The following is a 27,632-nucleotide window of genomic DNA, read 5'->3' on the forward strand; positions in this document are numbered from 1 at the left end:
AAGGGAAGGGAAGGGAAGGGAAGGGAAGGGAAGGGAAGGGAAGGGAAGGGAAGGGAAGGGAAGGGAAGGGAGAGAAGAAGGGAAGGGAGAGAAGAAGGTTTGGGGGGAATTAATTCCATTCTTCAAATATTAAATTAATTAAATATTAAATATCAAATAATAAGAGGTATTTCTGGAGAAGGTGGAGACAATCTTCACAAAGATGCACAAGGACAGGGCAAGAGGCAGCAGACTAGTTACCTAGGGAAATTCTGTCTATGTATAAGGAAAAAATACTTCACTGTGGGAAGAGTTATTACTGAAATTATCTAGAGTCGGGGTGGGAAGAGCCGAGACAAACACAAGGCCATCCTTTGCGGCAGGAGCCAGGTCTCGGAGGTGGCTCCCCGGCAGGCTGTGTTTCTCGGGAGAGCCGGGAGGTGGCACGGCTCAACAGCAGGAACAGTCTGCAGGGCCTAGGAGCTGCTTCACACCGGGATAACTGCTGAAAAACCATGGTGATAACGGGAAAAGGGGCTCAATAAGAACCAAGTCTACTTCAGAGAGGGTAAATAAGCAGAGTTTAAGAGAAAAGTTTGCTTTTTGGACAATTTTGATTCACAGGTGTGTTCTGTGCCTGCGTGTCCAAGGTAACACTGCTCGGTTCTGGTACCCCTCCTGGCACAGGGTCACCCTGCAGCTTAAAGGTTGCCTTCCTTGGCTCTCCTTTCCTGACAGGAGGACATTGGACATTGGACAATTGGACAGGCTAAGGAACCCCTAAACAGCACCTATAGGTGCTTTATAGGCAGGCAGTTTAATTTTCATGTTACATGTGTCGAGTGAATGAGAGGCATTGTCCTCCAACACAACAGGCAGATCCTCAGAAAAGCTCATTCCCAGTCACCACCAGGACTAGAACTGGGAATTCTAAGGAGAGAAGCATTTGAGACCTTGCTGCTTACCTGTTTAGCCCATATCTGATTCCTGATGTGTGTTTGAGGAGTCCCTGGGAAACACAGAGGCAGGGAACAGGCTGCACTTGTGTAAGATTGTCTTCAAGTGAGCAGAAGCGGCTGCTAGAGATGATTTGGCTCCATCTAATTTTGTCATTGATTTGTTCTGCTGTTGTATGTTATTGTGCTCTGATAGAAGCCATGAATGTATCACAAACAATGAAACAAGTCAGACTATTTCTGTTGATGCAAAAAAGTTCTGGTTGAGCAATATTTGCCTTGGTAAACAGAGGTGGATGAAAATGTGAGTGAATGATCACAATGTACCGTGTTCAAGTACATCCAACAGAAGTGAATATTGGAGCTGAGAGGTTTTCCCAAGCTCTTTTCAGCTTGTATGGATTCATTACCTTAATCTCAGGAGGAACTCACGGAAATGAGCAGACATGTAATGTAAATTTTTTTTATAAACTGATGACTACTCACACCTGAGGGCTTTGGGATTATTGTCAGTTAAAAAAATTAGCTGAATGCTTGAAGTAAAAGCTGATTTATCTTTTTAATGATGGATTTATAGTATTGAAATGTCATTGCTCCTAATTACAGGACAAAGAGGCAGGTCCAAACCAAGCAGTTCGAAGGTTCTTAATATGATGACATAGGATATATTTGTATGAACGTTTGAGGAGAACAATGTGATCTGACAGAAATGGTATTTGATAGATTAATGGTGGTAGTGGGGTTAATTTGATGAAACTGGTTTAAAATGAATTCAGAAACAAATTTTATAGGATGTGGTGTTAGCCCTGGAAGCCCACTCTTGTAACACAATGGTCAGAATATTTGCTTTGAGGAGCGGGAGAAGAAGGAGCACCTTTCCTTAAGTTATTTCTTTGCCAGGTTTGGGAGAGAATTTGAAATGTGGTTCTGTGGAGCTTGTTTTGCTGTAGGCTGCAGGGAATTCAGCGTGGTTTCTTCTGGTCTTTGAAACTGCTTCTGTGAAATATGCACTGGATTAAGAGATGAAACCAAAACCTCCCCAAAGAATTTGTTAATCATCATCACAATGTCAGTCTGTATCTCTGTGGCCAGTAGTTGTCTGGGTACTGGAACTGGTGGGGAAGGATGAATGTAATGGTTCTCCTCCTTTGCCCAGAGCAGGAGACAAAGCTTTAGTTCAAGGTTTTACACACAGTGAAGCAGAGAAAGCGAGTGAACTGCACTCTTCTGCGAAGCTGCCAAGACTGCTATGCAGGGCATTACAGAGATTTTGGGTTTGTTTCTGTGTCCTAATGAGTTTAGACTTGTGTATTACAGAAAATACCTACAATGGCAAGCTTAGGAGGATTGTGTCTGGGGTTTTCAATGTTATCTTTTGCCAAAAGTTTTGTATTAACAGAAATGAATTTTTGATTTGATTTAGCCACAAACCCAGGGATCTTACATCTTACAAATACCATAACTGCATTAATATGGTGCTTCTCAGCAAGGGTAATTAGCCCACAAATAATGAGGTTCTGATGTAGTTACATTCTGCTTGTTCTGGAGCTCATTTATTGTGTGACAGTTTGAAGATCTTTGTGCCACACTCCACTGCTCAGTGTAAGGGTGCCCTCCGTAATCTTAATGTCTTCCTTACATCTTTTTCATGCTTTCACTGTGAAAAAAAAAAATGACTGCTCCCTTTCCTCTTAATGTTTAGTGCTTATTGAGTTTAGTAGACAAGGTAGAGCTTTAAAATTCAGTGAGTTAAACGAATTGGTGGAAATATGCAGCAGCAGAGGCTGTCTGGTGGCCAGAAATGAAGGCAAAATGGAGAAGAACAGAACATTTCATCAGAAGACAGCCTGTAGAATCTGTTGGGTCACTTAACACTTGACTGTGTGCTGAAGTAGGAAGCTCTTTGCCCTGGGGGTGCTGGAATTTCAAAAGGTTTGCTTGTCATCAGCCTGATAATGACAGAGCTCTGACACCAGGACCCAGCCATAGCAAAGGGTTGGGCAGAGTAGCATATGGTTATTTTCAGTCTAAATTCCCTTTGAAGTAAAACAAATGCCATCAAATAAGGCTCAGAGTGAGGACAGAAGAGGGGGAGGAAGGGAAATACGATGCATCCCCAGACATGATTCAGGGCACAGGAAACACACTCACTGTGGATACAAACACTCTTCCTGAGGTATCTGTACCCTCGTGTAAGGATGGCAGTACATGTGCACAAAAGCACACCTTCCTAGAGGAAGAAAAAGAAATCTTAGTCTGCCCTTTAACTTATCTGTGTTTTCCTCATCTTTAAACTGTGTGAAATGACAAAGTAATTGATAGGGCTTGGATGTGCTGTGTGTTTACTGAACTGAATCTTTGGATGTGAACTTAGAGCAGACATAATACACTGGTGTAATCTGTGTAAATGGGGGAATGCTGACATCTGAGTAAAAATGCTCAAAGAGCTCAGAGCTGGGCTCAGAGTTGCTCAGGGCTAGGTGGGGTATTATATAACCATAGAGTAGGCCAACAGAATAAAACCACAGCAAGGAACTCCACTATTGCTCAGTCAATGCAAAATGCAGTGTTCTATCCCTGCTGGTTTTGCTTTATTCCTTTATGAAACACCAGTTGAAGTGGTTAAAAGCTTAGATTTTAATTTATGGAATTCATGTTTTTCCAGACTTGCTGTGCATGTTAACAATCAAATTTTATCATTCTCATTGACTCTCCCTGGACTACATCAATGTCATTTCTCAAAAAGGCTGCCAAATATTTCAAAGAGGAGTATAAATGTCTTAAAAGAACCAGATTTAATTCTCCCTTCTTGTTTATTTATAGTCATTTGTTGGTGTTGATGATTTCTTGAGTCTTCCTCCTACCCAGGCCCTCCCTATGTATTTGTGAAATATAAGAGGTTCAGCTTTCAAGATATGTGCAGCAAATTTAGAAAGCAAATCTGCAGTTATACTGAAATTCTAAATGAGGTTTATCAGGTACAAACCCATATGAAGCTGAGAGAAGAAAATGTGCTGAATCTCACACAAATGAGAACTACACAGTGCAGTTGTTGGTGAGGTTTGAAAGAAAGTGCAACATCCCACTAGCTGGCTTATTTGAACTTGAATTGTGTTTGAGTTGAGCCTAAGTTGCATTTGTCAAAACAAAATGTTTGTATTCTTAAATTTGTTCTTTGGAAGAATTCCTGCCATATTCTGTATTGCACATGTTCCAACTGAAATGCAGAAATACATGGAATTAGTACTTAAAATGAAAGCAACTTTTATGACCTATTCTGAGTCAAGTATGAACCTTATGATTCAGAGCACTGAAACTGTGAAAGATGTACTGAGCAAGGGGCCAGTCACTAATGTATCAGGCCATGCATTCTTTGTATCCAAGACAACCTTAGTTATTCTGGTATGTCTGGTTTATGTGGAGGGCTGCAGCAAGGCTAAATGTCAAATCTCCAGATTCAAAGATAATAGCAAGAAAATAAAATCTAGAAAGGGTTTCTTGATTGTGTTTCTAACTATAGTGGAATTGTGTGATCTCTTCTTATCATTTGAATAACTTATCAGTGACTGGTCAAATTGCAGCTCTTATATAACAAAAATACTATCTGATACCTCTGCATCTGAAATTTACAGATTTCACTTAAAAGGAATGTTTTCACTTAGAAGATGAAAAACAGATTCTGTGTAGGGAGCAGCCTTTGCTATTGACCGATCTCAACACTTCTGGTGCTTGTGTCCTGAAAACACATAAAACATTGGTGGAGAGAGCTTCAGTTGTAGCTGCTAAAGACTTTGGTTACACTTCTACAATCTGAAAGCTTTCATGTTTTCAAATGGGGAATTTCTTACCACATTAGGCTTCCAATTTAAACCAGGGGACCTTGTGTGCTGGAGCAGCTCCCTGCTGGTGACAGACAGTGGGCATGCTGCAAGGAAGAGGCTGCTTACCCCTTCCTACTTAGCCTCCAGTTAACAAGGAGCTGGCTTCTGGTGGACTAAAGGAAACAGAAAACATGGGAAAACAAAAACAAGTCTGGCCAAAACAACTGGTGAACATTCAGAACAAAAACACCATTTCTAATAGCAGGCCTTTTTCTAAATGACCCTCATTTCAGAAAAAGGAAGCTGAGGTAAAGGACAAAATGATCTATGTAGGGTCACTCAGGCTGCTTTCTTGGCAGAGGCTGTTGGTTAGTGGCTCACCTTGTGCTGTACTGTTTTGACTCACTAGAACAGCAAAAGTGTCATCAGTTATTGCCAGGCTGTTTCTGTGCATTGCGTAAGGTACACTGGCTCACAGAGAGCTCTGAGGAACAACACAAAAGCTGGCACAAACAAGACAGCAGGGAGTGGGCAGCTGGCAAGAGCAAGTTCTTGTGGTAGCTCACCACAAGTCATGACACTGCTTCCGACACAGTGCTGGTGGCAAGGCATGGCAGAGGAGAGCAGGTGTTCTCACACTTCATTAATCTGTTTATTCTGTCTGGGAGCAGATAAAGCCAATGGCCTTCCTTTTAATTCCATAGTCTTTTGCTTTGCTGTGGGCATGTGCATGTATTGAGAGAAAACCACCTCTATTTTCAGTTGTTTTCACATTATATTGACCTGAGCAAGTTGATTATCTTTGGGAGAAACCATGGACAAACTGGGCGTAAGCAACCCTGCATCCTACCTAATCAAATTTACACAGGAGTATTGCAGGTATAGAACTTTGTGCTATTGTGTCAGTCCACAAAGATGTGAAATCAGCCCATCAGCAAATGATTGATTTCATGCAGCATTTTTGCTTCTAAATGTGTCAAGTCATCATGGTTCACATTATCCAACTTGTCCTTCATAGCACAAATGATTTTTTGGTTTGTTTTTTTAATGTACATTTTAATGTTTTTTCTTTATATCAGAGCAGAGGGGCTATCAGAAAACAGTATTGTGAAACTCACATTACTATGGCAAATGCAGCAGATTCTGAGAGGGAGCAGATGTTCTGGGCCAAGGCCTGGGAAGTAGTTGTGGAGAGCCAGAAGCCTGGCTGAAGCCAGCCGAGCTCTCAGGAGGGTGCTCTGCAGTGTGTTTTCTTTGGAGACAAGGAGCTTTGCCCTTTCTCATCTCCTGGCTGCTCTCTCCTGTTCCTGCAACCCTCTCAGTTGTACTAACATAACTGTGGGCTTTGCCATGAACTCACTGCTATGAGCTCCAAAGGAGCATTTCCTTGATAAGGGCTGGGAATTTTGGTGCAGTGTTTGACAAAAGACTCTGAGAAGCGAGGAGATGTCTTCCTCTCTCCTGCTCCAGTCCAGGAGGTGAGGCCTTCCTGCTGCTGCCCATCAGAGGAGACTCTCTAATCCTGCTGGCTCCTGCTCTGTGCCTCCACGTCCCAGCCACGCTTTCTCAAAGCAAATACAGTCAGAGCAGTGTTAGTGTGACGCGCATTGATTGGATTCTTCTACAGGAAAATAAATCTCATGGAATTAGTCTCGCTTCGTTTGTGCCCAGAGCCTCGTGTTGTTTCAGAGCAGCAGTATGTGTTTGTAGGAGGATGGTCATGGGAGCAGTGACCTTTAGTTGGAAATATTGCAGTGTGCCTCCATCCCTTGCCTCAGGACAACAGCCTTCCTTCTTTTTTTTTTTTTTTATTTTTCCATTCCTTTGAGGAGAATCTGGTTTCAAATTATGTTAAAAGACTTAGGGTTACTTTTTTTTTTTTTTCTTGACACTGCCCCAAACAAATATTTTCCATTGGCAAAAACACTCTTAATTTTTTAGTTACTATTGATGTGGTTTTTTTCCTCCTTCTCCACCTTTTTTAATATGGCAGAATCTCCAAGGCAGAAAATGAAGGTCTGGTTAGATCTACAAATCTTCTTGTGGGCAGATCATTCTTAGTTGCTGGGACACTGTTACCTGATGTCTGTATCTGATTTGGCTATTATGTAACAGAATTTGTGTAAAACTTTATTCAACTATTAAACAAATAGCAGTCTCCCTTTTGAGGTTAAGCTCATTCACTGCAGTAAATGCTATGGTTAAAACCAAGCACTGTTTCAGGGTGGAGAATTGGCTCTATCCAATGGTCTTCATATGGCACTTGCTTTAAACCTGGCAGAGGCTTCACTGACAAGAGTAAGTGGTGACTAATGCATCTGCAAGTTGTGCTAGTTGTGCACTGCATTTCAAAACAGCAAAGCACAGCCAGGAGTGATGTTCTGCAGAGCTAATACTTGTGGAGGAGCAAGGACTGCTTGATGTCACCCTTATAAAGTTTTGGATGCCTCTGAAAAAGAGGTAAAATTTGCTGTTGGATCTTTTCTCTGCTGTGTTATCTCAGTAGTATTTAATTTCAGCAAGGGATCCAGCATCAGAGGCACAAGAGTCACCTTTTTTCTGGGTTTCTGCAGTATTCAGGCCTGGATGAGCAGCCTCTGCCATGGCAGCTCTCTGAAGCTCAGCTTAAGGAGGTGACCCAGAGGTATCTGCATTGCCCATGGCTCCTACACCTTGCTCTTCTTTGAATTTATACACATCTCTAGACTAATAGTTAGCTTTAGTTAAAAATAAAGCTAGATCTTTTAAAGAAAAAACAGTGTAAAGGTGTTGCAATAATTTCTAAAGCAGCTTTAATTGACCCTTTTAATATAACAGATTGAAAGGATGGAACAAAATCTGTACAAAAACACTTGTCACAGATTGATCCATTGAACTTTGCTCTTTTGTGCATCCATTCAAGTGCCTGATGCAACATCACTTTTGTAGTGATGTAACACTGCTGACTTTTTCCACTGCAAAATTTGATACATAAGTAAAAGAATAGCTCTCCTTGTGCCTTGGGAGAAATAATAAAATGCTGGCTTTAGTTGACAACTGATGATTAAATCATTCAAACATCAAAGGAAGCACATATTAACTACATCTCAGCAAATTTAAGGGCAAATAAATTTTTATACAAAGTGTACGAGACATGGCATGAAAAATTCAGATGGAAAAAGGTGGAAACTCATTGGAGAAATGCTGATTTTAGATCACTAGGGTGGCATTGACTAAAGCTGCAATATTACACATTACAGTTCATGAGAAAAGCATTGTTTTAACTGGGAGATGATAAACACACATTTTTTTTGTGTTGAAACAGTGATTTTTAGTCTTACTGCATAATCCAAGTTAAAGTAGTGGTGTGTACTGAAAACAGAAGGATTAGATGGAAATTACCAAGTTATATTTAAAATAATATGTAACCTGAAAAAAATACATTTCACTTGATGAATTTTGTAGTGCAAACACCAGAAACCACAAAATTCTAACTTTATAGAGTTAAAAATGTTAGCATCATTCTTGCAATCGAGTAATACTTTAAAGTAACCTTTTATATGTCCAGGACAAATCTTAGAAGTAATTCAAGTTGAAGTTCTTTGATAAAAAGGAAAGAGGGTTTTACTATAACCTTATACATGAGTTGAGTAAGAATATTAATGTATATGTAATTCTGGAGATGGATTAACTGTCCTTAAAATTTGACTTTCAGCAACTTTGTTATGCAAATGCTGAAATGAAATCATTGCTGAACAAAATACTGCTGCATTGTAGCACATAAACAAATACATGTCTCTAAATAAATATAAATGTTTTTGTTGAGGTTGTGATCATTTTTCAGACATCTTGCAGAAACTGCTTTTTAATATTTTGAAAGAACTTTTATTCAACTTCATAAATAATAAAAAAAAATATTCTGGGCCAAATTTACTCATGACATAAGTGAGCAGTGAGCATATAATTCTTCTCTGTGACATATATTTGAATTTAGTCCAGTGATACTTGTCCCTAATTTACATTTAATTTCCTTATTCCTGACCCCCATCTCAGTTTTTATTTCTTCATTCAAAATAACTGCATTTTTCCATCATTTTCAGTGGAGTCAGAATGGCTGTCATTTATTTTACTCATTAAAGGCACTTGCAACTTACTTTTTAAAAAACTGAAACAAAACAACCAAACAAAGTAAACAAAAAAGAAAACCTCATTCTGGAGATGTGATGAGTGGGATGTAGTGTGAGAGGGATGGTGTGATGCAAGTGCAAAGACAGACTGAGGAGATGGAGGAAGGGGCAAGGGAAGGTGCATGAAATAGAACAGATGAGATTAGAGGAGACAGAAGAGGTTGCCTAAAATACCCACCTGCCTGTGTGGGGAATTTAGGTGATAGTTGGAGTTTTCCTCATACAGAGAGTAGGGACTGTGTGCTGCTTCCCTTTTTTAGGGATTATTGAACTGTTCACTTACACACTGAGGCCAGGAACTTCTTAGCATATTCTGAAAAATAATCAGACACAGTGTGCAATGTCAAAAAATGCACAGACATTTATTAGAACAGCACGATTTCTGGAGACCTGAATTGTGGTTTTTAAGTGTTTTGGATGGGCTGTACAGAGGCTTTCACTTGGAGTGGACAGAGGCTTTCTGATAACCATTGTGTCAGATTATATTTGGTTTAACTGGCCCTTAATTCTGGGTGCTTCTAGGTATCTCTATATGCTCCTTTATATCTGACTTCTGATCCCTCCTCTCCCATTTAATTAAGCTCATGGATTTCCTCAATTCTTGGCTTTATTGTCCCAGATATGTAACTCATTTGACTCAAGTTTTGCTCAAACTACAGAACTTCTTTTTTTGAAGCTGAGCCAGAGAGAAGATAGCACAACACCATTTTTTAGCTATGGATGTTGAGGCTCACCTGAGGTGAGCAGAAGCAGGTGGAGAGATGTGTGAGCCTATGCCCAGCTGGAACCAAGTGGGGCCCAGAGGTGCTGGGCTGGTGGAAGGTATTTCTTGCCTCAGCAGTTACAATCCAGCTAACCAGCGAGTTCAGCAGCTGGTTCACTCCGATTTAATTTTCAGTTCTTTGAAAACCTCAATATGAGTATTATGTGCTTGTAGGAACAGCCAGATCTGCACACTCCTCTGCAGATGTCTTGGCACTGCTCTCTTCAGTATGCTGCTGCAGGAAAAATTGACCATGGCTTGTCCTGTGGTACTTCTGCTTTCCTCATCGAGGACAGTCTTAGGAAAATGTGTGGGTTTTGCACTAACACTGTAATAAAAGCTGTAACATTGTGGTTTTTAAGGTCCTTGCTAGTTTTTTCTCCTCTTTCTCCTGCCCTAGAAACAAAACAGAACAGAAAAAAAGAAGGAAAGTTTAAAGATATAAGATAAAGAAGGAAAGTATAAAGAATAAGAAAGCAGAAAAGGTGGATAGGCTTAATAAAAAGAGAAAAAAAAAGAGGAATAAAGGAATAAAGAAAGCAAACCCCAAAAGTGTAACTACATCTTAAGTGTAGAAAACCACACAAATTGACTTCAGCTCTTTGCTGTAAAGGAATAGATTAATTCTTTTATACCCTGCCTTTTTTATTAGACTATGTATTTTTATTTTCAGTGTAAGGTATTTGAGTTTGTGATCATTCTGAATGCAAGTAGCACTCATTGAGTTAATCTGTATCCCTTGTTCTTCAAGGGTACTTAACCATTAGAGGTTTTATGGCTTATGAAAACTTTGATGGACATGTAACTAAACTGAAGCTAAGCTTTCTACAGGTAAGGGAATCTTGACAGAAAAGAGCACTTGATATTTAAGAGGCTCTGTCTGCCTCATGTGAATTGATGAAGATATTGCAGCCTAAAAATATTGCAGGTCTTTGTTACCATATCTCCCTGGTGTGTTAAAACTAGCTGTTGAAGTCAGATGAAGTATTGTACTCTGCCCTCACAAATGTAGCACATTTACATTCCAGACCAATTCTCAACATGCCTTGCTTTACTGAAAATCTTTATATTTGAGCTGCTTGAACATCCACCAGTGGTGCACTGTCATGATTTCTTGATCTGGAAACCTCATTAACGTTTCACTGATATTTTCCATGCACTGCTCCAACACAGAAAAATCAACAGATAATGGATATGAAGTGATTGTATGCCTAATTCACCTTGAAATCAGGTGAAAGCCTCACCTATATTTCTTGCATCAAATGCAATTATAGTATTTTTCTCCACCTGCTTCCTTTAATATGCTCAAGGAGCACAGTATGTTGATGATGCCTTTAACACTGAGTGAGTTTTCTACCTGTGTCACCACACCTGTCACAGACACATCCTTTGTCTTTTAGTCTTTTTGTCTTTTAGTATTTTGTCTCTTATATTACAAAATGTTCTATGGAATTTCTCCACTTCTGTCTTCTAAACACAGTGACTGATTGATGCCCCCAGAGGTGGATGCAGTGCTGCAGGTGAGGTCTCACAAGAGTGGTGTAAAGGGGGAATTCCCTCTCTTGACCTGCTGTCCATGCTGCCTTTGCTGCAGCCCAGGGTGTGTTTGGCTTTCCAGGCTGCAAGCACACCTTGCTGTGTTGTGTCCATGTACTTTTGCCTCAGGGTTGATCCTTTCAGGGTGCAGGATTTGTACTTTGCCTGGCTGAAGTTCCTGTTGGCCCATTTCTCCCACCTGTCAAAGCCCCTCTGGAAGGTGACACAACCACCTGGTGTCAAACACTTCATGCTTCTCTACACATTTTTAAGAAGTATAGAGGCTGTTTAAAGACAATGTAAAGACTTGTATTAGCACCCAGATTAGAAGATCTTAAGTGTATTTAAGATTTATACAGTAAATATATTTCAAAAATATAAATTCTCTTCTACTGAGCCTTAAGAGAAGTTTTCTTTCTTAATACATACTTGTAACTCATCGTAATGAAAGTTATTGGTATCAGAAAGACAGCAACCTTATATGGTTCTTGTTAGAAGAAAAAAAAACAACACACCACACATTTTTTTCCAGATGTCTGGTCAAATAGGAACTTGTCTTGGAAAAATTTCAGTGGTGTACTAGAGTATCACAAAATGGAAAAATTTAAATAAAAGCAAAGAGAAAAATCTTCTAAGTTCACCTGCATATGTAATTTTCTATCCTAGTAGCTTTCCTGCAGCAAAGTGTGCCTTTTGTCAAAAGAAAGGAAGCATGATAAAAATGCTTTTTTTCATGTTTTACTTGCTGTTTCTGAGCAATTAAAACAAGGAATTCAGTCTTTCCTGTCTTTTGGATGAGAGGTTTTGAATGTGAATGAGTCAAGGTGCTTATTTTCACTCATAATTTTAGGACTAGAATGCAATGTGTTATTAGGGATTGATTGCACAGATCTAGACAGAGAAGTCACTTTCTTTAGTACAAGGTTTAGGCACAAAAGAATGCCTTTGTGACCTACAGAAATGTGTCTTGCCAAAGAAAAATGAGTTTTGGTCTTTGCTGTGAACCAGAAGGATATTTTTATCAGAAAAAGTTGGGAAGGAAAAACAAATATTTCAGGACAGCTTGCCAGTGCCCATGCTCCTGCTCCACCCTCCTACTCCCATCTCCAGCCCTGACCTTGGCCTCTGCATTCATCCCCTCCTTTTATCCCAACAGCTCTGCAGCAGGCCAAGGGCGTGCAAGTGTCTGTGTCTGATGTACATGTCTGCAGTGTCCAGCACAAGGGGACGTCAGCACAGGTGCCCACTCAGGCAGTGGCTTTAGAGGAAAGAGCCTGCAGAGCTAGAAAGAGGATCTGTGCAAAATAAAGAATGTGTGCAAGGAAATGTGCTTATCACATTACACCTTCTCATAAACCCTTTTTTCTTCCTTCCCACTGCATGAAGACGAAGCTGTCTGTGATAACTTTGGGTGCCCTAAATAACTGCCTGTGTCCTGCTGTTCTGCCTCCAGTTCAGTGAGGATGGATTAGAGGTGTTCTTCAGACCAATGGTATCTCCAGGCTGTAATTGTATACAGTCAGAAAGTTTGCTGGTTTTGTATGTTTCCTGTATAGCTTGTAGGGTTCTACAGCAATTACCTGAGCATCTGGAGATTGCTGAATAATTGATAGGAAAAGAAAATTCTCTCTCTATTTTACACGTTCCTCAAACCAGATAAACTATCTGTCCAGGTGCTTCTCTTTCTTCACTATGCTTACAGAAAATAAGGCAGCAAAACCTTTTACGTAAAAACCCAGGCCTGATGTAGTTTTTTGGAGGCTAACATTAGGCTGGGGCTAGCTAATACAGTGTTGAAAGAAAATAAACTGTATAGGAAAAAATAAGCTGTTGACATTTAAGTAACAGGGCACCAAATTGTTCAGCAAGTCTCTGCTCACAAAAAAAAAAAAAAAAAATTATTTAAAGGGGCACATCTATCCAGTTTTCAGACTGATGTGGGATTCCCTGTCCACAGGGTGTATGAACTGCTTCAGGTCTGGAGCAGGGGAGCTGTGCTGTGTAGTTTAGTGCTGTGGTCAGGTGTTTTTCATTGGGTATCCATGGCTTTATCCATAAGACATCTGCTCCATAGCTGGCTTACATTTGACTTGCTTGCAGCAGTCAGAATTCACTGCTAGCTGTTTGGATAAATGCACTCAACCATCTGAGGAGCAGTACAAAGTGTACGGAGGGACCATTTCCTAACCGAGGAAGTGGGTGGTAATGGGTTCCATCTGTAACTGCAGGCAGATAAATGAAGAGAAGAAAAAGCATCAGTCATTTCAGGAATGTTTACCTTTTTTTGGCTGTTCTAATTTGTTTCTGGTAGGCTGACATGAACTACTTACTGTGGACAGTGGATTAGAAGGGATCCATTTTTTTGCTGCACACTGTAGCTTGGATATTCCTTCCTCTTCAAGATGGATAATAAAAGTGTTTTCAGAGAAAAAATGCTTTTTTTCTCAATTGGCATTAAAAGCATTAGGGATGGTAGAAGGGATTTTTGTGGGATAGCTTTAAAGGAAGTACTATTAATACCATCAGAAGCATTCATGTTATGAATGAGGTGCCTCCTGAGTCATCTTTCATAAAGTGTTGCTGCATTTTTCTTTTTGTTCTGTAGACCTCTTTCTATTACTAGTGGATGCTATCCCAGCACACCCCTTAATTGTGAACTCCAGTTTCATACCAAGCCAACAACATGTAAGTTCCACAACTAAACCCAGGAACTGGATTATAGGGCATTGCTTCACAGTACAGAGATCATGCCTTTCAATTGATTTGCTTAGGAAAGGTACTTAGCTGACACAAATCATTTTGCAAGTAGACCTTACAGCTTGAAATTCCTACATGTGCAAATGAATTGCTAGATATGAAGATCCTTACCTTTTGATTGGAAATTATATCCTGGTTTGCCAAAATTACAGCATTTCTTTTTCTTGCATTCCTAAGAGAATGGCCACTCATATAGGTATATTAGAGTTAATGAAAATAGACTACCTTTGCTGTAAATGTGATGCCACAAAAACAGCAGAAGCCAGAACTGCTTTTAAGAGATGCAGTATGGGAGTAGATGGTACTTAGTCTCTCTAAGGGAGAGAGCTTGAGAGGTTCCCTGAACATGTAGTAAAATAAAGGACAAGCCTGCATTCATTCTGATTTTAGCTCCTTACTACCTCTATTTAGCAATGTCTGTAGCCATCACAGCCTTTCTCAATTAAGATAAAGAGGCAGCTCCCAACTGCTGTGCAGCCTTGATAACACCAAGAAGTGCCTCATTCTTTATTGTCTCAGAAGGGTGGCTGGAGTTACAAGGCTCTTAACTTTAAAACCTCAGCTGGGTATATAATGAGTCTCAGGCTTGCAGATATGCAGCTCATATGAAATGCTGCAATTGAATTTCTTGCATTAATGGTGCCTTTACAAATAAGCAAGCTGGTTAGGAAATTATTTGATCTTTGTTATTGGCAGACGAATAGGGAGGACTCATTTAACCACAGAAGCCTCAACCAAGAGAGAGATACAGAAAGGACCAGACTGAATGTCCCTCGAGAAGTACTTCCAATCCATGTCTGTACTTCTGCAAAAACAAACAAACAAAAAGATTTTGTTGCCACTGGCTTCAGTCTTTAAAAAAAAAAAAAAAAAGTTTTTGATTATTTCTCTCTTTTAAGGAGAAAAAACAACTAACCAGACTTAAAATTACAGACAACTGAATATCTTCTGGTAAAGATGTAGTGAGTATACAATGATCACCTGATTGTGGGAATAGACAAATGGCAGCTAAAAGGACAAATTGCAGCATCAGGGCCTATTGCTACATCCAGAAGGCTGGACAGAAGAGTGCTTGCTTGCCAAAACCTCTTCTGAGACAAAAGAAGAGATATTTCAACTGCTGCTCATGTCCCTGAATGGTCTGTGTTTAGGGCAGCAGCCTGTGACACAAAACCCTGTTGTATTTAAAATGGACATGATTTGATGATGATTTTTTTCTGTATTGTTACATATTTTTTTGTAAAGGGAATTTGCAAGTAGAATTTTTGGTTTTTAGTACCACAGGTAAATCCCACATGTCACACTGAATGTGTCATTCCATTTGAACAGAAGGGAGTTAGAGAAAAATGAAATGTAATCAAGGATTTTTTTTATGGATAGAAGATTAAAAAATTATATACAGAGCTACTAGAAGTAAGCAAATATTGGGAACCAATTTGTTTTGTAATTAGAGTATGGCACTTCACTAGCTCCAGCATTACCTGGTTTTCTGATGTTAAGAGACAAGAGTGGACTATTCAGTGTAGACCTGAAGTTTGCAAATTGAAGACTGATATAAGCTAATGTGCTTTGTTTGACCAAAAATGTATTTAACCTTTGGAACTCAGACTGTAGGAAGCTGTTGATGTTGAGAATTTAACATGATTCATAAACTGTTTGACAGAATTACAGGGTTAACAAACTTTCAGGACTGTGGTGATTATTTATTTAAAAAAAAATAAATATCAGAATGCTATTAAACCACATCCTTCTGAGTTTTAGACAGCCTCTGATAGAAAACAGGAACACATTTAATCTGTCTGATGCGAGTTTTATTATGTTTCCTTTGGAGTGCCTAATGACTTTTGCTACATGAAAAAATGATTCTGAGCAATTGGATAGATGCTGGACTGATTGATTTCATAATTCCCTTTCCTAATGCTTTACACACACATTTATTTAAAAAGATCCCTGAAAGAGCTCAAGGCAGAAGATTTGAGCCTTTTTTCTTCTTTGGGCATTTGCATACGAGTATGTAAGGCTCCTGTGATGTTCCTGTTAGCATCCTGTTCTTTGCCAGGCCACCAGCACAGTAAATACAAAAGCAGAGCTCATCTCATATGCAAAGATTAGAGCAGTGCAAAATCCAGATGTCTGTCTGAATTCAGCTCCTCATTTCTTCTGTCTCCACTTCCAACAAATTCCTGAGAAATTGCTGATTGTATGCATCCAGCTATTTCAGAGATCCTCAAATGCTTTAAGAAGCAGTTTCTCACTGATGAAAATAGTGATGAGAACAACTTAATGGGGAGTGTAAAAGGTTTTAATGATTGATTTTATCTCTAACACTGACGACTTCTAATAGAAGCCTCAGGTGCAGGCTTACTCCTCAGACCTTTCTGTGCATTTTTATGGCTTTGAAAATCCTGTGAATTACAGTCTCAGAGTTCACAAAGCTGGAAGAGGCTCTGCTTCTGTGGACTCTCAACCTGTCTCTGCATTTGCTTCAGCTGTGTCCATGACATAGTTAACAGCATACACAGATCATTTTCCAGAGGAACCTGGAGAAATCAGCATCTCCTTGTCTTCCCTCCTCCTCGTACTCCTTGGTGCCCAGCAGTGTCCCAGTGAGCACACGGGGACTGGGCTGTGTGGAGACCTCCCTGCACATGGAACTCCAAATTGCATCTTGTGTCATTTTGGGTATCACAGTGTAATAGGAAGGGCTCTCTGCTTTGCTGTTCTTATTATTCAGCACCACTGTCACTGTGTTTCCCTCCTCTTATTGTATGCATCATGTTTTTGGATTCCTTCCTTTCCCTAATACATATATTTCTCCCAGACATGGTTTTACAAACCTCTCACCCTCTGCTTTTGATGAAAGACTCTTTGTAGTATTTCTCCTTTCTTACTGGTGGTTGACATTCATCCTGGTTTAATTACATCTAAAAATGACATTTATGTGGTATCCCCTTGGTTTTCTTGATTGTAAATGCATACTTTAAATAAAACCAGATTTACATTGATGCCTAAATCTTCCATTAGCTGTCTCCCCTGGCCTATGTGCTTTGATATTTATCATTGCCCTCTGCTTACGTGCATGGAGGTTTTCAGTCCATGTGACTGTTTCATGCTAGCTGGCTCACATTAATTTTGCAAGTGAGGTTTTGCAAGGCAGATTAGTGTAATGCTGGTATTTGCTGCATTCTTTTCCTCCACTGATCTTGTGTTTCTGGCTGAAAGCCATAATAAAGAGACAGTAAAAGCAGTGCTGAAAGACAGAAGGTGCAGCTGAGTTCAAGATGTGCAGCATCATGAATTTACAAACTAATACAGAAGAAATATTGTTTGTAGATGATACTTCCACTTATATGTGTGCAGAAGTGTTTTCCTTCTGCCATTTGTCTAAATACACCCCATCTGTGTGAACTACTGCAAAAATGCCAGAATAGCCAGTAGAGTCAAGGGAGATTTATGGTTCTCCTTGCCAGATGGAGCAAGTACATGTTTACAGAAAGAAAAAGAAAAAGGGTGTAACTGAAGTTTCAAAGACCACAGATGGATGTTGAATAGGAGGACTCTGGCCTTGATGCTGTATGACTTCTTTAGAAACATAGGAAGTGGAATTATTTCACCTGATTTTGAAGGTCTCAGCTATCACTGGAGAAGATAAGGATTTTCTTTTAAATTTAGATTTCCATTTTAACCCAATCTGAATAAATCAGGCCTATTGACCTTAGGAAGTAGTTTAGATGCAAATGACTGCATTTTATATGACTGCTTTTGATCAAAAGAAACTATTTCCTGATGTTACTAGGAAGGGGGAACTGTTATCCTGTGCTATGCCAGAACAGAGAGGAAAGGCAGGCTCTCATTTTTATACATACCATTCTACAGGTCACTTTCCACATTAAGAGCAGCTGTTGTCAGTATTACATATGTCACTTCAAAGTGCTCCCCAAATGCTTCCTCCTGTGCTAGGGAATGGTTCATGGCCCAGCTGTCACCTTCTTCTTCACATGAAAGTGTGAGATTGGGCTGGAAACCTGTTTCCCTACACTTTCACAGGTCCTGGAAACAGAACAGGAGCTGCATTTGCCACCACTACGAACACACTTTAAAATATTTCTCATGACAATGGATAAATCAAGAGGTGAAGCTTGGGCACTCATGTTCTTCATGGGTTTGTTGGACACCACTAAAAATTAGTTTAAAAAACTCTGCCTTCTCTAGCTCCTTCCTTTCTGCAGACATTATTGCCAGGTTGTGTAGCCTTACCATGAGAGTGTAGACAGCTTGACTTTTCATTTAATGCCAAACTTCTGATGCTGTTTAGTTCATCCAAAACAAAATCCTAACTGCTTTCTGACTGTTCTGCCAATATTTTGGGGGCCACAGAGACTGAAGCTTATAAAGAATTCAGCAAATCAAGATAAGAGTCAACTATTTGTTACCAACAGAATGAAGCCAGATTTTCAGCACCATGTGTTTCAGTGCCATGGGAGCCTTTCATTGCCAGAAGATAATTGTTGCTTTGACTCAAGTGCTCATAGTATTTTGCATTTTTCGTAGTCAAAAAGGCCACTGCAATTTATGCTGTTGTCTCAGTCAAAGGACTGAATTAATGCTTATTAACTAACCAGCCCCATTTATTAACTCCCTAAAACTGAACATCCCATTACCTTTGACATAAGCACGTTGCAGGGACTCTTGCTGCAGGACATAAGGCAGTCTTATGTAGCTCCTCCATTATTATTTGTTTTGTAGAGATAGATTTTGTGGTTTTATTATCTTTATTAAGATTAACATATATGGGGGAAAGAGAAGGAATAAATATTGGAGTAACATTTCTATATGTACTACTAACATTGTAATCAGATGCCTTTTATTTTTCCATTGTCACTCTTAAGTATGATGATTAAGCACACACTCCTCATTTTTCTGCAGCTGTGGTGTTTTTCCTTATCTATGGGAAAGGAATTGTGGGAAGGGTTGGATGTGGAAACAGCTCAGTCCTCTTGATCTTTGTGATCAAGCTGGCAGCACATTTCCAGTTGACAGTGGTTGGATGATGTTGGTACCTTTCCTGCTTTTATTTACTCAAAAAACCAAAATTGTTGATAGAGTCACTGAAAATCTAAACCCCTAAATAGTAGAGAAAGCACAAATTCTGTGATAGACATCCTCTGGGGTAAAAGTAGTGAAGAAAGAACAGTAGGCAAGGCTGCAAAGATAGCATTAACTTGGCTGCATTACATTCACCTTTTATCTTTTCTTTTATAGTAATTTTTTTTCCCCAAGGCAGTGATAAAGTACATTGTGCCTCAGTCTTTCATCAGGGGACAGTGTCTGTGTGCAGTTACAGTGTGTTGAACATTTAGGGGCTGTCTCCTGTACCGTCTGCCAGATAATTTGTTTTGACTTTGAGGAAAATCACTTTGGCTGCCTACCTCTCGGATGGTCATGGTCCATTCAACTTCATCTATTGCACTTTATTATAAAATAGAGAATAAGACTATGATGTTTCACCAAGCTCTGTTATGTATGATCCTTCCCTGTCTTGCCCCACAGTCCCCTGGATGCTGATGAGTGGGGTACAGATAAGGGTAGGAGTATGCACAATCAGATCTGAATTCAATTCTAAACCTGTAGGCAGTTCTGGTTACATTCACAACTTTTCTCCCAGTAAGAATTATATGATATATACTGCTGCAGAGCACAGTTGAATTTGTAGATATATTTAAAAAAAAAACCAGTCCTCAGTCTTGTGTCTGCTTATACTGTTCAGATTTCACATCCCTGCTCCCTTTCCAAGGCCAGATGCTTGTTCTCAATGGGTGTCTTTGAACCAAAGCAAGAAAAACAGCAGCCGCCCAGCTACAATTAGAGCATGAGCTGTGGGATGGCCCTGACCACCTCTGACAAATGGCCACTGGGGGCTGGGTGTTTATACCCAGCCTCAGTAGTTTGTTTGTTCAGCGATCTTGCTGCTAGTATTAAGAAAGGAATAAATGAGAGCAAACAAACATTTGGGCAGGATATGCATTTTTATGAGGTTAACTCATCCTTGGGGAAAGAAGGAAGGCTCTGATCAAAGCGTGGCCTCATTGCAGAAATCTGCCTGCAGGGGCAGCTTCGTTTGGTCAGGACTCAGTCTCTAGCAGGCAGCAGCCTTGAAGGATTTAAAATCTGCCCAACAGAAAGACAGCAGGCAGGAAAGGGTTACCACTGCCGGGACATTTAATAGTTCTGAAATAAACTGGTTTATTTTCAAAACAGGAAATATACTACAGTGTTGACATTTAGTGCCCTCTGGCAAAAATGGAGTAGGTCCATGTGGTAGGGTTGGGATGTTTTTCCTGGGTTTTCTTCCCTGCCTAGCAAAAAAGGGAGGAAACCTTCTGCTTGCTTTTTTATTTTTTTTTATTTTTTTTTTTTACTATTTGTTTGTCTTTCCTGTATCTTCAGCCAGTAATTGGGAAAAAATATTGGAAAAGTCACAAAAAAGGGGGTAAATTAGGAATCTACACCAATTATTAGGTCTGTTAATGGATGAGGCAGTGACTACTCAACCAGATTGGTGGCAGAAAGGCTGGATATGGAAACTGATGTCCTGATTTTCTGTCAACAGTTTTCTTTTCAGAACAACCCTCTTAGTGCACTATCATTGCATCTTGCTATTTTGTAAAATATCCTCACCTAGGCTTTCTTAAAGGGGTTCTCAGTTACACAACAACTTTACACACAAATCAGTATTTTACATTATTGTCAATAAAGTCAGTTAAGAAAGTGTTGTTTTTTTCATATTATGACACAAATTACTTCATCAGAAAAATTTTGGGGTGAAGTTCTGTTCCTTCTGATGTCAGTAGATATTTTGCCATCAACAGATGGAGAGAATGTTCTGTGTGTACTGCCTGTCTCGGGCAGGTGACATTCATATGCAATATTGTGTCTAACTTGATAAAATTTGTAAACTAAGTCATGATTCCTCATTATAAAAATTAAGTTTCTGGCATTGCTGTTGCCTGTGCATGCAGGAGCACTTTCTAATTCATTGCAGTGAACTCTGTAAGACATCTGTACCCTGTAGCTGGCAGGCACCACTGTTTGCTAAAAGTGGGGTGAGGTAATCAAAATGGGAAAACCAGTTGACTGCTCACCAGAACAGGACTGGCAGGGCACAAACAGAAGACAAACATACAAATCACTAGAAAAATGAGCTAAATGAAAGCTTATGCTGTACTACTGGGTATGATAAGCCATTGCTATATAGGACATTCAGTAGCCTGTTCTAAGCTTGTTAGAAATTATTCTAACATGTGTAGAGTGTAGTTCACACCAATGTAGAGTGCCTGGAATAAAAGAAAGCCTTTCCTCTCCAGCTGATTAGTTTTTCTCCATGAACATTATCCATGACTTTCTCTCGTGTGCTGAGGGGCAGCTCCCTATGGAAGAGACAACCTGGACTCCACTGCTCACCTGGACTGGTGAGTTCAGCCACATGCTGTGTTAATACAGCTACAGGAGTGGACTGTGGCCACACTGTTTTTTCAGACAGGCATCTTGACAGAAGTTAAATTAAAGTGCTAAGATTACACTTAGTGATTCCCAGCCTGCTTGCCAGCCCCAGTTGTTTGTGCACGCTTTCAATTCCTTGTAAATTGATGGATTAGTTTAAGACCTCACAACAGTTGTATCCAGAACTATTCATTTATACATGTTCTCATTACTACGGAGTTCTTCACTCCTTTTTTATAAACCATCTGTTTTCAGGCACTTTTAAAATGATTCCTTTCTGGGGAATTTCTTTCTTGTGTTTTCTGTGCTTCAGAAAGCACCTAAGAATCTTTGGCATTTCTGGGGATATTAATTTTTTTACCTTTAGTTTAGGTTTTCATTTTATTTTGTTTTGTGCGGTTTTTTTGGTTTGATTGTGGTTTTTTTTTTGTTTTTTTTTTGTTTTTTTTAGTGTGTGTGTTTGGGGGGGGTTGTTTTTTGCTGTTGTTGTTGTTTGGTTGTTTTTTTGGGTTTTTTTATGCATTGGCTTATTTTTATTAATTGCATCACTTCCCTAGGAAGACATCAGCAAACATATTAGAAATATAATCTACCATAGTAAAATAATATAGAAAGAAAAAAGGAAGACATTAATAAAAAAATCTCCTTCTCTTTTCCAAGAAGACAGCTTTAATCCAGTCAAACAAGGCCTCTCCAAACTTTTAGCTTGTCTGTGCATCTGTTGGGAATGTATTTTACCATATTCAGGATAGTAAGCTCAGGGAACATGCAATTCATGGTGTGCAGGTAAGAAAGTTTTGGTGGCAGCTCCTCTAGAGCATAACTGAGTGTTATAATAAATCTCTCACAATATAATGTATCAGAACTCTCAAAATGGGTAGGCTTGGCTGCAGCATCAACCTTATAGGTTGCAGGGGGAAAGCCTCGTAGCACCAGCACCAAATGAGCAATTGGCAGTGTTTCACTTTGCAGAAAATCCCAAGAGTTCTTCACTGGCTTTCTCTTTCCAAGTTAAGGTTTAATATGCCCTTTATGTAAAATGTGTTGCAAAAATACTGACTAAACTTGGCAAAGATGTGGTGAGACTATTCCTCCTATCTTTTTCAGAAAAGGATTGGCTGGTGACTAAGGAATATTTGTGTTTGTTGTTAAAACTAGTAAAACTAAAACACCTCTAGGTATGTTCACTGGGTGTTTTTGAAAACAGATAACCTTAATCCTGCTACCCTTTAGTTATACTGGACTAGGAACATTAGCAGTTATTTTCCCATAATTAATTAACAATTTCACAAATAGTTCCCTTTTCAGTTCATATATGTTCATATATTTCATCACATACATATAAAAGCTCATAAAAAGTATTTTCAAATGTAGGTTAATCTAGCTTTAACTTTGGAGATTTTATCATAGATAAGGCTGTAGTTATTTGTGGGTTCATCAGTTAAATTTAATTCACAGCTCTGTAAATAGCAAGAGTAGTTATATGTATATATAGCACATGATTCTCTCAGCTATGGTTCTACAGGAAAGTGTACATAAATCATAGTAAAATACATATAACATAGTATATACAAACTATAGTATAGTATAGTCTATATAGTAAATTATATATAAATTGTAGCAAACTAGAGTGTTTAGAGGTTACATAGAAGGAACATATATTTGTGTCTACACCATAAAATGTAATGGTTGTTCTTTCTACACTCGGAATTTTTCTCCTAGTCCTCTTAATACCGCTAAAGTAACCTAATCTCAACAGTCACATACTTTTTGGACATCTTAGCAGGGAAACCATTAGCTGATTTGGCATGGAGACTAACCTTTCACCCCCTGGGGTGGTCTCTTCAGGACATAAGAGAAGGCACGTAAGTGGATTAGTGTGTGGAGCTTACGCTGCTGACAGTGAGCACCTTCTCGCAGTTCCAGCAGCAGTGCAGCCCTGCTTAAGTGAAACTATCCATCTATTTCAGCTCTATTTCTGCTCTGCTGTCGACTAAGACTAAAGGTTTCTGCTGAATTCGTAACCTTAGCGAATAGCAACATCACGTGAATATAACTAATGAAGAGCAGTACCCTAATGGTGTTTTAAGCACTAATGGCCAACAAGTTGACTATTTCCTGGCAGTTAATGGCCATCTGGAGGAGATCTTGATCCATCTGGTCATTAACTGCCAGGAAATTATTGACTTGGAGGTTGCTATTGCTCTTAAAAATGAAATATTTTTTTTTCCTTCTCACTCTGCCTACCATCCTGCTTGAAGCCCTTAATTACTGTCATCAGTGGCAATTCTTTTCTTGACTGCAGAAGTTTTTAAGCTGTCCAAAGTGTTTTCTGCACTTCATAGGATGTCACAGGTGTGTTCCCTGCCTGAAACAGTCTATAATGTGAGGCTGCTATTTTGCATTTGTATCTGCATAGGAAGGATCTTGAACTGGTGTGAAATTATGTTTAGCTGAAGGGAGTTCTGTGTGCAAAAAGAGGTTTTGATCTTTCAGATGCAACTGATATATACCTGATAGATACCAAGATAGATTTGGTCAGAAAGGATACCTGTTGCAGGAGAAGAAACCAGAAAGCAACAGGACAATGATAGCAACAAAATGGTTACAAACAATCCATCTTAAGAAAAGTAAAAATTGACACGGCTAAAACTAGGAGTTTCCTTGTCCATCTTTGCCTTGACCCCACACTACTTTTTATATTTGCTATGTATTTAGATACAAGCTGTTGAACTGTTTAAAAAATTATGTTTAAGTATAGTAGTAATTTAGTAAAATCTATATTTCTAAATCTCTCTATAAGGTCTAGCTTTCCCAGACTGTGTAGCAAGCTTGATAACTTGAGTTTGTGCTGAGCCCACTCCCTATCATCACCAGATTGCCTTGCTGGTTCTCTCTCTCCCCCAGTCTGTGATGATTTCTGTCATAAAGATCATCCTTAGGTTCTCTAGGACTTGAAGATTTTCAGTTTGTGTTTGTGCAGGTCATGGCAGAGTGGCACATGGGATTCCTGAGGGACATTGGTGGCAAATTACTGCAAAGCTACTTGAGTAAAGTTGGGCCCAAGACTTAAAGGATTTAGGGAGAGAGCAGAGAGGAATTATAAAGAGAGGATGGCTGTGGAATGGCACCTTTGGGTCGTGATTCATTGATGCTGAAGGAAGAAGAAGAGGAGAAAGGGAAGGGCTAAATGGATGAGATGTACAAAAGAAAAAGGTAGGTGTCAGGTACAAAAAAAGTTAATGCTGCAATATATGAATAAAAACAAAGCACAGATCATTGTCAACATGCAGTTTACTAACAAGCAGCAATTATTCTAGAAGGTGCATTGGTCTGAGTGAGTCCCACAGCACAGCTGTTCACAGAGTGGGTATGTCCAATACACAGCATTTTAAGAAGCAAAAACTGGACAAAATCTTGGCTGATTCCCATGTAAAGCACAGCTTATAGTGTTCCTGGAATTATGAATACCTGATTTTTCCAACCCAAATCATTATATGGTTTTAATACAGATTCTGTATGCAAACTATTTGGTTTCTTTGTTCTGTTAGGAAAGTATTACTAGAATAAAAGAAAAAAAGCCAGGAAGGAAGACTAATTCATTTTTTATAGTGTCTTAAGACATGATGTTTCATACTTCTGTTGCAAATTATACTTGGGCAGGAAATTAAATACAATTCTCTATAGAATTTAAAAAATTGATCAATCTTGAAGAAAATATTAAATAAAAATACCTTTAAAATATAACTGTAAAATAGTTATGGATACATTTGAAGCCACATGTTCAAAAATTTATGACTGCTCTGGTATGCAGACCCCACTCTATTTCAGCCTCTCCTTGATTTCATGTTTCATATTTTGGTTCACTTTGTCAGTAGAATGGACATATTAAAAAAGGTTCATAAATAATTTCTAATTTGCAGGAGGGGAATTTGGTGTGGACACATATTCCTGCCTCTCATACTTGTGCTGGAAACTCCAGTGCCTCCCTGTTGGAGCAGCTGTGATTTCAATAGGCTGCATAGCTTATGTGTGGCAACGTTTTTTTTTCTTATAATTAAGAACACATTTACAAATAAAACCCAGGAAAGGAAGGAAAAATGTTAAGGGTAATAAAATTAAAGACTTCTGAATGGAAACTCTTTGAAAGACTTCTGAATTAAAACTTTGAATATAGGAAATTCTTCATTTCAGAAAGGGAATTTTTAAATTCAGTTTAGATCTGATTTGCATTTTTTCTGCACGAAGACAGTTACAATGTGAGACTACTTGCTAAAGGCCAGTTCCTGGATTGGTTCAGTCCTTAATTAGAGAACTATCCAGTGGTGGTGACAGAGATTGTATTGGCAATATTGCAGGACAGAAAAGAACATCAAAGAGCTTCAATTTTTAACATTATTTAACGTTTTATTGGGAGGTAGGGAGCTCACCATCTGCCTGGACCCAGGGTATTCTGTGACCTCTTCTTTTCCTCAGCAGACTCTCCAGTTTTGATTGGTGACCCAAGACCAAGACAGACTGGGGAACTTCTCAGCAATGGAAAGTCCATCTATCATCCTCATCCCCCAAAATAAATGTTCTGGGAACCACAGGAGATAGGAACAAACTTCTTTTGCCTGGAAGGAGATCTGTAAGACTACAGCCTAGTCTTCTGGTGTTTTCACTCTTGAAATATGCAAGCCTCTTTCCTTGGTCTGCACATAAAATTAAGTCTTAGTGTGTGTAATAACATGTGGGAAATACAGGCAAGGCAATCTCACCTTGGTGCCTGGCAAGAGCGTAAAGCAGATTCTCCTGGAAGCTGTGCTGAGACCCATGGGAAATGAGGTGATTGGTGACAGCCAACAGAGCTTCACTAACAACAAATCGTGACTAACAAATTTGGTGACCTTCTCTGCTGAGGTGGCTGGAGGGAAGAATGGATGACATGACCTACCTGGAGGACTTGAGACTCTCTTGCATGAGATCCTTGTCTCAAAACTGGAGACATGGATTTGATAGATGGACCACTCAGTGGATAAGGAATCTGCTGGATGGTCACATTCAATAGAGCTTGGTCAGTGTCTTGATGTCAAAGTGGAAAGCAGCGATGATTTATGTTCCTCAGGGGTTGGTACTGGGACCGGCACTATTCATCATCTTTGTTGGAGACATGGACAGTGGGACTGACCATTGTATGAACTGCACAGGCTACCAGGAGATGTGCTGGAATCTCATCCTTGGAGATACTCGGAATCTGACTGGATGTGGCTTGAGTGCTGCTGTAGCTGCCCCTGCTTGGGCAGTCTTCAAGGGTGCCTTCCAGCCCCAAAGACTCTGTGATCTATTCCGTGCTGTAAAGCAGATCTTCAGTCTCATTTCTCTTCAGGTTTTTTTCTCTTTTCTTTGATGATTTCCATTGTCAAACTTACATTTAAACACACGTAGACTATGCTCAAATGTAACATATCCAGCAAAACTAGGATGGTATTTATCTTCCCAAATTTTAGAAGTCTGTAGTGGAGCATGTACTGCAGAGGTGGTTACTGTAGATGCTCTTTAAAGTATGTGAGAGATTTTTTGGATTATGTTCACAGGAGTGGTTTTGTTGTTTAACGGAAGATGAATAACCCTTTGAAATCTCTGTTTCTCTCCATCAGCCAGAAAAGCAGCCAAAGGTGATTGTCTCAGACAACTCAACCTATTGGAACATTTTGCGTTGATTCATTAAAGGTTTTTTCCCCAGTGTCTTTTCCCAAAGTTTCAACTATGATTTCTCCTTGCCATTGGTATTCAAACTTCACACATTAAATGAGCCAGTGAGTGTAATATTCCATTTTGTTATTTCAGTGTTGTACAAGCACTGTGTTATCTTTTAGTAATAGGTCATCCTCTGAGGCTTTGACACCCAGAATCTTTCTGAAATCTCTAGGTTTTGTGGGTACTTTTTTTTTAATGGAAAAAGTAGACATGAAGCATTTGTTTACATATTTTGAAATATAACAAATCCCACCTAAGGGCACTGGAATGCATTGCATACATTTATTACATGGTTGCAGGACTAGATTAAGTCTAAGTTTTACAGAGCATTGCCACTGTGAATTCTGAAATCAATTTACTTCATTTTTTTCCAATGCATATAAATAAAGAATGCTGCAGGCTAGGTCTACAAGGA

The 27,632-nt window shown here is 39.3% G+C and overlaps 2 long non-coding RNA genes across 3 annotated transcripts in view; one reads left to right on the forward strand and one right to left on the reverse strand.

Annotated features, from left to right (window-relative positions):
• Window positions 1–1,067, reverse strand: part of LOC117244007 — a 16,317-nt gene extending 15,250 nt beyond the window's left edge. For both annotated transcript variants that reach the window (XR_004496290.1, XR_004496289.1), the window contains exon 1: window positions 945–1,067. This is a non-coding gene — a long non-coding RNA (uncharacterized LOC117244007). The remainder of the gene's footprint in view (window positions 1–944) is intronic.
• Window positions 1,068–1,277: 210 nt separating this feature from the next.
• Window positions 1,278–27,286, forward strand: LOC107207330. Its single transcript, XR_001522702.2, has 2 exons — window positions 1,278–1,383; window positions 25,958–27,286. It is a non-coding gene; the product is annotated as an uncharacterized LOC107207330 (long non-coding RNA).
• The last annotated feature ends 346 nt before the right edge of the window (window positions 27,287–27,632 follow it).

Source organism: Parus major, chromosome 1 (genome assembly GCF_001522545.3).
Source record: "Parus major isolate Abel chromosome 1, Parus_major1.1, whole genome shotgun sequence".
In the NCBI taxonomy this organism is placed as follows: Eukaryota; Metazoa; Chordata; class Aves; order Passeriformes; family Paridae; genus Parus; species Parus major.